Here is a 10,445-nt window from a genome sequence, read left to right as displayed (position 1 = left end):
GAGTTGAGCTAAATTCCATGCAGTGTCTATTAGAATATTTTGGCTCTATTTTCACTTCTGAGATTTTGTTAAACATCTCATCCTAGGCTTCCTGGAAAGTAATTGGAATACATGTCCTATTCTCATTGAGGGAACAAAGAAATGGATCTGCCCTTTTGCTTATTATATTTGTAGCCTGGGGGCCTTTGCTTCCATTAGAGGGACTCACATTCTTAGTGTCATTATTCATTTCCCAAACTTTACCTCTTTCTTCCCTGTAGCTCTTTCCACTTTTCCCCATTGGAACATCACACAGTTCCTTTTCCCTCACATTTGGGGTATTAGGAGATGACTCACATTCCCCGACTCACTATTTGGCCTCTGAGCGATAGTGATGGGGGAGGGGTTAGGTGCTTCCCTGTTAAATACCTTCCACCTTGCTCCAGAATCTCATCTTTTTTTTCCCTCTTGACTGTCACTTTTTGAGCTTCATGGCATTGGATTGATTAATTGCTGCTGTCAAAATTTTCCTGGATTTTGGTATTTTTTTTGTTCCACTAAATTTTATGCTCTCTGTCTCTGTCTGTCTCTGTCTTTCTGAATCTCCCTCTCTCTCAGTCTCTGCCTCTCTCTGCCTCTATCTCTTTCTATCTCTCTGTCTCTTTCTCCATCTGTCTCTGTCTTTGTCTCTCTCTGACTCCCTCTGTGTCTCTCCCTCTCTCTGTGTCTCTATCTGAGTCTTTCTCTCTGTCTCTCCTTCTCTACCCACTCTTTGCTCCTCTCAAGGTCTCTTCCTTTACCTGCTGTCTAGTTCCTCAGAGACAGAGTTTCATCTTTGGTGTGGGGAACCATGCCTTATATTGTACTAATGACCCCTTTCCTGTCTTTAAAAAAAATTTTATGTTGGGAGAGGAAATTCTGTTTTATTCTACCATCTCAGCTCAGAAGTCCCCAAAGCTTTTTGTTAGCCAGAAAAGTATTTCTACTTGTGCAGAAATAAAAATGTGCAAATAGAAGATTAGGTGGGACACACCATCATGTGAACAAGTACTTGATTACATAAGGATGCAAATGTTTTTTGAGATTATACTTTTGTAAACAAGATGATCTTGTTATAATGGAGGATTTGTGATAACTGCAACGTAAGGGAGCCTCAGAGGAAAAATTAAGAAAACTGACTATGCAAATTATTTATTGCCTGAGTTAGTAGTGTGCACAAAATGCAATGAATATCAAAGACTGTGCAAAATCACAACACGGTACATTCTGTAACCCCGTCTTATTCTGTTCTTTTAAATGACTAGATTGCTTTTCATTTCTCGTAACTGAACTGAAGAAATGTGGTCTCAGATTGACACACTTCTGAACGTTTTAAATCTCTAACAATCAAAAACACACTTGGCAGAGAACTAATTTCACACCTCAGGCATTAAAACACAGAGTCTGTATTCACTGTTTATTTTACATAATGTAAAACAGCGTGAAGCGTGATATATTACACAATGGATGAATGGGGATTTTAGAAAATGGGAATCATTTTACATTTACACTTGGTAGTTGACATTTTATATGCTGGAAGTCATCCTGATATATCAAATATGATGATTTTGTCAACTAACTGAATTTTTGTCACTAGCATACATTAAAGAATAAAGGATTTCTATTATTATTTGATTATATTTTTCTGGAATATAGTGATAATTTTATGAGCTATTGTGATATCAGTATCAATATCTAAAAAAACTCATCCTTGCTCATGCCTGTAATCCTAGCACTTTGGGAGGTCGAGGTGGGCGGATCACAAGGTCAAGAGATCGAGACCATCCTAGCCAACATGGTGAAACCCCATCTCTACTGAAAATACAAAAATTAGCTGGGTGTGGTGGCATGCACCTGTAGTCCCAGCTACTCGGGAGGCTGAGGCAGGAGAATCGCTTGAACCCGGGAGGTGGGGGTTGCAGTGAGCCAAGCTCATGCCACTGCACTCCAGCCTGGCGACAGAGCGAGACTCCGTCTCAAAACAAACAAACAAAAAACTCAGCCTTTGTAGTAATATGAAATTTGTAATTTATAGATCACCACTCTAGATTAATAAAATTATAACACATTTACCATGTAACATTTTATTTGGCTGGGCCAATTAAAAATAAACCTTCAGCAATATAATGATTTATTTCTTATTATACATCTTTTGAATCATTGTTGAGTATATCAATAATCACTGGTTTAACTGCTGGAGCCAAATAGTAATATATTGGTGTACTTCCTATAATTTAAAGGTGTTTAAATCATTTCAGGTACAGTTAATTGTTAAGTTAGTGTCAGTGAAATAAATAGTTTGGTAGTATGCTACTTTTTGTCCATGGGGAGTAAAACTCAAATTGTTGTTATTATGAAGGCTAAATCACATTATATAGAATCATATCTATCAACCAACAGTCGGTGGCATTTTTGTTCATACTAGGAATTCTGGTTTAGAGTTCATTGGAATTGACCATCGCCTGGAGCTGCAATTTCAGGTGAACTGTTATGTTTTGTTAGAAAGACTAAAGTGGTAGAAGTCAGCTCGGCACTGAATCTGCTGGCTTCTGCTCAGTTTTTGATCCCTGACTTACATTCCTCCAAATAACAACTTGTTATAAGGAAGTTAATATGAATAGAAGAGAATGGATGCTAAATAGTTAAAGAGATGTATAGCATTGTCCGTTTGCTGCTTCGTTCCACTCCTGTCCTTCCATGCCTTACTCTGTATCTCAGTAAGCTGGACTCCTGCAAACTTCATTTTCTAGCCTTTTTGGCCTGGTAGCTTCCAGTTAGAGTTGGCTAATGGGAGGGCACCTGTGGGAGACTGAAGGCAGGAAGAGAGATGTAGCCTATGCTTTGGTGGCATTTCCAACAGCAGAATACAGCTCTAAGTGTAATGTCCCTTGGCAGTTCCAGCAGTGGCAGATGTGGCTGCTGTGGTTTGAATGGTAAAAGCGCTGAGGGTAAGGGTAACTACTAACCCCAGGGGCTTTTGGCGGTGCAGGCTGGGGTGAAAGAGGTTTCAGTGGCCACAGCAGTCTCTAGCAGCTTCAGAGTCATTGTGTTCCAGGTTCTAGCATTTCCTTCTCCCATCTGTTATTCCAGCCCAAGAGGTGGTAGCAGCTTCCATGGTTCTTACTCTCTGGTTTACCTCATCTTACCTCAACCTTTTTGATACTTAAGCCCTTCCATCATTTTCATAAAGTCTCTTTGTAGTAAATACTCTGTGCTTGAACTATTTAAGGTGGTTTCTGTTTTCCTGATGAGAGCTTACTGATTCTGTCCTGACAGTATTTTTCTGGCATTAACTTAAACTGTTCTAAACTGAGCCATCTTTAGCCTGGAGTGGGCATTCTCATTACATCTGTGTGGCTGTTAATTTGTTCTGGGCTCCCGAGATCAGAGGTGCACTGTAGCTTTGTTAAGGAGTATGTTATGACGGTGAGTGTTATTTCAGTAACATGTGTTGGCGTTTCCTAGGGTCTGCACATTTTAATATAGCTCATTCTTTTTTTTTTTGAGACGGAGTTTCACTTTTGTCGACCCGGCTGGAGTGCAATGGCGTGATCTCAGCTCACTGCAAACTCCGCCTCCCAGTTTCAAGCCATTCTCCTGCCTCAGGCTCCTGAGTAGGTGGGATTACAAGTGTGCGCCACCAGGCTGGATAATTTTTGTATTTTTAGTAGAGACGGGGTTTCACCACGTTGGCCAGGCTGGTCTTGAACTCCTGACCTCAGGTGATCTGCTTGCCTTGGCCTTCCAAACTGTTGGGATTACAGGCGTGAGCCACTGCACCTGGCCAAGATAGCTCATTCTTAAAGGAAATGCAGACAATACATACAAGACTTATTTTGGACAAAATGACTTTTTCTCTATCATAGCATTTCACACATTGTATTGGAATTGCCTTTATTCTTTTAGGCATCTTTTCAGTAGACTGTAAGCTTCATGCGGTAAGCTTTACATTTGTCTCATTTACTGTTATGTCATTAGTTCTTAGACAGGATCAAGGACTTAGTGGCTTCTTGTTAGATGTTTTAACAAATGAATAAACAGCTTCCTCTGTGTGTGTGCATGCATGCGTGTGCTCATGTGCTTGGGTGTGGTATTTGGGGAGGTGAGGGGGTGCACTCTAGAGCATATAGCCTTCATATCTATTCCACTGTTATAGTTGATCTCTCAATTCCTCTTAGTTATTCCTCTGTCAGTTTATGCTTTATGCCAAATATTTACTTTCTATTTTCTGTTCTCCTACATTCCGCTGCTCTTTTCCCCCATTCCTTACCATTAGTTAGAATGATAAAGTTTCATTTATTCCTTCTCTTTCCCCTCTTAAAAACAAAAACAAAAACTTCTGAGCTACTTTGGAACTATAAATTGCACTTCCAGTCTTATTTATTAGGACTCCTGAGAATTCTACCACTTAGGCACAAGTTACACAGTTATATTCCCTTTGCTAATATGTTGTTGAAGAACTCTTTAGATTTTCAATTTCTAAAAATACTGTTTAAATCACACTTAAGAAAACTTTTTATTATGAAAATTTTTACACACACCTGTTTTTAGACCAGTATAATAATCTCTCTTGTGCTTGTTACCAGCCTTAATGATTACAATTAAAACAAAACAATCAACCGTTTTATTAATACTACCCATTTCATAACATTCCTTTTGTAACCATTTCAGCCTTTGTTTCAAAATGGTAAAGACTTCAAAAAAATATAATCTCACTGCCATTTTTACTCCTAAATATTTATTTAATGTCACCCAATATCCAGTGTCCAAATATACCTAATCTCATATATTAATTTTTTTTGCAATTTATTTGTTCAAATCAGTATCCAAATGGGGCCCATGTATGGCAATCAATTGAAGTCTCATACTTGAAATACAATTTAGTTTACATTTCCCTCTCCTTTCTCTCTTTTTCCATTGCAATTTATTCCATAAATTTTTCTACAGTATAGATTTGTGTATTGCATCCTGTGATTTTCTTAAACGCATCCCCCTTATTTTATATAAATTAGTAGTTAGATTTAGAGGCTTGATCTTGATCTACGGGATCTTTGGTGTGTCGCTTTCTCTGGCTGGAAAACTCTGTGGCCAGTGGCATCTTTGCCTGAATTTTGCTTGGGCCTGTTAGGCTTGTTCTGCCCACTTGGCCTGGCAGGCTGCGCTCGGCTCATGCTACTGGCCTGGATCCCACGCCTCCAAGGGAGACTGCGAGTCAGGCGTGGAGTGGCGGCGGGTGTGTGAGCAAGCGTCGGGTCCAGCCACTGCACACAGACATGCCGGCTGCTGCCGTAGGGCAGGCAGCTCCAGGTGTTGACATGGGTGCGGGCTCTCTGCGACGCTGTGGCTGGACCAGGTGCACTGCAAGCAACTTCCTCAGCTGGCACCAGGGAATGTGGTGGCGCCCGGAAGCTTGGAGACACCAGGAACCGCAGTGCCCTGCAGAGGAGTCACAGCCATGGCTTGGGGAACTCCCAGGTCTGGGCTCTCTGGAAGGCCGCAGCTCTTCTCTCTCTTCACTTGCAATATGGCGAGCAAGCGGCATGTTTCAGCCATGTTTGTGTTACAGCTCTTTTAGCCTCACCATGTGGTGGGTCCCGAATTCTTGTCCTGCATCCAGGAAGAATGAGGTGCGCAGACAAGTGGAAGACAAACAAGACAAAGAGGAGCTTTATTGAGCAATAGAATAGCTCAGAGGAGACCCGCAGTGGGCAGCTCTTCTCTGTAGCTAGGGTGTCCCGAAGAATGTTCAGCTCTCAGCAAAGAGGGTAGCTTCTTTCTGCAGTTGGTCATTCTATTGTCTTTTCAGCTCTCAGCAGAGAGGTAGCTCCTCTCTGCCCCTGGTCATCCCTTCCCTTCTCTATCGTCTCTTTGGCTGAGTTGGGGTCGGGAAGGATGGGGTGGGGAGGGGTGGCTTATGGGCCTCAGAGGGGAAGAAGTGCATGCTGATTGGTTCATGGGTGGCCATGGGCAGGTCCAGGGAAAAGTACCACACATTCCCACTCCAGTCTCCTGGACCGGCAGCCTGGCTCCCTGGCTTCAGGCCCTCCCTGGCTTGAAGGTGGGGCTTCACCAGGGACCTGTCCCCTTCCACCCAGGAGTCTGTCTACCTCCTGCGGTGGTTCATGGTGCCCAGGCTGTTCATGCCAAGGAGCACCTGCAGGCCAGCACCCAGCTGTCTTCAGCCACCCCTCGGCCTCCCTCCTGTGCTCCTTGACGCCCAAAGTCTGGAGAGGGCCAATGCAGCAGGGGGCTGGTGTGTCAGTGCTGCCCTGAGCGTGCACACACCCGGCCAGGCTGCGACAGCACCTGGGCTCGGCTCCATCGTTGGTCATCGTTGCTGTTCATTCTCTCTCTCTCTCTCTCTCTCTCTCTCTGTGTGTGTGTGTGTGTGTATTAAAAATAAAGATGGCCGGGGGTGGTGGCTCACACCTGTAATCCCAGCACTTTGGGAGGCTGAGGCAGGTGGATCACCTGAGGTCAAGAGTTCAAGACCAGCCTGGCCAACATGGTGAAACCCCGTCTCTACTAAGTATACAAAAATTAGCTGGGCGTGGTGGCACGCACCCGTAGTCCCAGCCACTCAGGAGGCTGAGGCAGGAGAATTGCTTGAACCCGGGAGGTGGAGGTTGCAGTGAACTGAGATCACATCAGTGCACTCCAGTCTGGGTGACAGAGCGATACTCTGTCTCAGAAAAAAAAAAAAAAGAAAAGATAAAATACATCATAATTTATGTTAATTTCAATTCAAATTCAAGAACCTAGAGTACTTAACCTCTTGAGTCTTATATTTGATTCTCTTTATATTCTTGTTAAAAATTCTGGTTCTCATACCAACAGAATTACTTATTTGCTTTATTTTGTAATAAATTCAGAATAAAAATACCAACACTACCTCCAGTGGTATGACTAGTGAACATAATTTAAGATTTTTGTTGTGAAGCTCTTTTTGGTATATTTGAAGCTTTCAGTGTATACCATATTTCACTAGACATGTAGGACAAAATTATTGTGTTTTAAGATCACTTAATGCCACTGTGTGGTTTTGCTGCTAGCTTGTTACACTATATGGTTTATTAATTTATTTTTGGTTTTGATTTTTTTAGTGATTGTTTTTTAAAAATTTTATTTTATAATTACGTAAAATATTTTTATGGTCCCAAAATTAAATAAATAAAGCAAGATATAATCTGAGAAGCCTAGCTTTGTTCTTGCCCCCTTTTGCTTGTTCCTTCCCTTCCCCTATAGGTGAACATTTTCTTTTTTGTTTTATTTTTAATCTTTCCATTTGAAAGAAAGTATATGCAAATATGTATTTCTCTCTTTATTAGTTATGTGCTAGCATACTATTGACATTTTTCTCCAACTTGCTTTTTTAAAAATCATGTAGTTTGGAGATCATTCCATATTAGTAAATGTAGATATTTCCCATTTCTTTCTATATGTATGTTATGCTCCATTATGCAAATGTATCCTGTTTATTCAATTAGTCCTGCATTAATGAGGATTTAGTTGTTTCCAGCCTGTAGATATCACAAATAATTCTAATTCTGCAGTGGATAGCTTTATGCCTACTTTTTTTTTTTTTTTTTTTGATGGTGTCTCACTCTGTCACTCAGGCTGGAATACAGTGGCACAATCTTGGATCACTGCAGCCTCTACCTCCAGGCTCAAGCGATCCTCCTGCCTCAGCCTCCTGAGTGATTGGGACCACAGGCATGCATCACCACACCCGGCTAATTTTTGTACTTTTTTTGTAGAGACAGGTTACACACTATCTTACCCAGGCTGGTCTCCAACTCCTGAGCTCAGGCAATCCACCTGTCTTGGACTCTCAAAGTGCTGGGATTACACGTGTGAGCCCCCACACCTGGATTATGCCTACTCTTTTTTTTTTTTTTTTTTTTGTATTTTCACCAGTGTATATTTGGAATAGATTCTTGAATCATTTGTATCTATCCTTAGTAGTCTTTGATAGGAATTTCTAGGTGAAAGGATAAATGCATATGTAATTTTTCTAGGTACTGCCAAGTCTTCTTATAGATTGTACTATTTTGTGTCATTTCTGTGTGCCTTTTCCCTATGGTCTCACCAACAAAATATGTTATCAAATGTTAGATTTTTCTTCTACCTGAAGGTGAGAGATGGTGCAGTTTTAATTTACTTTTCTCTTTTTAAAAAACCCAAGTTTATTAAGTTATAATTTACAAATACTAAAAATGTACATAATTTAAGTATACAGTTCAATGAATTTGGACAAATGTGTATATCAGGGTGACCACAGCCTAATTAAGATAGAATGTTTTCATCATCTTTTTCATTTTGGCTTCTGATTCTTTAAACAAACCTCTATCCCTTCATTGAAAACTTCCTTGCCTTTTGACATCACAAGCTTTTGCAGAATGTTCTTGTGTATTTTTCTGTGTCAGCTATGAAATTTTTTTTATTGGAGAATGATGTTTAGAAAATAAGATCTGGGTGCTAGTTGTAACCATTGCTAATGGAGTGTAATTGGTTCTAGGTAAGGTTGCCAGATAAAATATAAAAACCCCAGTTACATTTAAGTTTCAGCTAATTACTGGATAATTTTTTAGTATGTCACAAATAGTGCATGAAACATATTTATACTAAAAATTGTTTTTTTTCTGAAATTCAAATTTTACTGGTGTCTTATATTTTTATTTGCTAAATCTGGCAACCCTACTTCCAGGCTCTTTTAGAAGAAAGAAGTAAGAAATCATCTTTCTCTCTCTATCATTTATATATCCATCTAATCTACCTACCTATCTAGTCTGTCATATCATGAGTTTATACTAATATTTCTGATTTCAGTTCAATGCCACAAGGTTTATTTTAGCCTACTCCCTTTTCATATTTGTAGTCTCTTTTTCCAACACTGAGAAATTTGACCGTCCTTATCTATAAAATATTTCAATATTCATTCAATTCTGGGATGCACATAGTTTCAAAATGACTAAATCATATTCCTGTGAGAAACATATTTATTAACTAGATTGCAGCATTTATGTACATTTCTTTTCGTCTTTAGCTATACAGTTTCTAGTTAAAATACTATTTTTCAAAGTTATGTAGGTTATTCTTTTATTTTCCATCACTGTCAATGTATTGATGCTATCCATTTGTAATACATTAGGGTGATTTGTTAGTATTTGTATTCCCTTTGGGTCCTCCTCATCCACCATCACCACCACCACCACTGTATCTAACTGGTGTTGTTTTATTTTTTAATTTTCTGGGGTATGTAAAACGTTACTATATTTTGAGAGTCTGAGCCACACACAAAATATATATCCTCAAGATGTGTCACTTCTTCATCATCTCAGCTACTCCAATTCCAATTCTTCCTCCTCTTTTTACTGATTTTTCACTTATCTCCATAGGTTACCAGTCTCTTAAGTTTCAAATTTATCTTTCCTATATCTCTTTTGCATACATGAACAGATACATGTGCATTTTCTTATATCCTCACCTTTCTTACATAAAAGATAGTATGCTATAGATATTATTTTATGACTTTTCCCTATGGTCTCACCAACAATGTTATCAAACTTCTAGATTTTTGCTCACCTGAAGGTGAGAAATGCTTCTTGCACTATGTCCTGACTATCATTCCATACCAGCTCAATAGAGATCTTCATTCTTTTTATACAGCTATATAGTACACCATTGTGTATACATATATTATTCAACCATTCTCCTATGTATGTGCATTTAGGTTGTTTCTGTTTACAAGTGAAGCAACAATAAATAACTCTCTGCATATATATTTTTGTATAGTTAAAGGGATATTATTTTCAGGGCAGATTCTTAGAAGTGGAATTGCTGGACCAAAAGATGGGTGCATTTTTTAAAATGTATTGCCAAATTACCCTCCGTAACTGTTGTATATCAATCTGAGTTCCCACCAGCAATGTATGAGAGTGCCTCTTTCCCCATAAATTGGCATCAGAATACAATGTCATATTTATTTTTAATTTTTTGTCAGTCTTACAGTGTTTTAGTGTTGTTTTAATTTGCATTTCTCTGTGAATGAGTTTGAGTATTTTCCATTTATTTGAGGGACATTTTTATACCTTTTCTTTGTGAACTGTCATGTCTTTCCCCTGTTTTTCTGTTAGATTTTATTTATTTCTCTATTTTAGGATTTTCTTTTCTTCTTTTTTTTTTTTTTTTTTTTGAGACAGAGTCTCACTCTGTCTCCCAGGCTGGAGTGCAGTGGCACAATCTCTGCTCACTGCAACCTCTGCCTCCCAGGTTCAAGAGATTCTCCTGCCTCAGCCTCCCGACTAGCTGGGATTACCTGTGTAAGCCACCATGACCAGCTAATTTTTATATTTTTAGTAGAGACAGGATTTCACCATGTTGTTCAGGCTGATCTCAAACTCCTGACCTCAACTGATCCACCTGCC

The sequence above is a fragment of the Pan troglodytes genome, chromosome 6 (genome assembly GCF_028858775.2).
Source record: "Pan troglodytes isolate AG18354 chromosome 6, NHGRI_mPanTro3-v2.0_pri, whole genome shotgun sequence".
NCBI classification, from domain to species: Eukaryota; Metazoa; Chordata; class Mammalia; order Primates; family Hominidae; genus Pan; species Pan troglodytes.
This window is presented reverse-complemented; position numbering follows the sequence as displayed.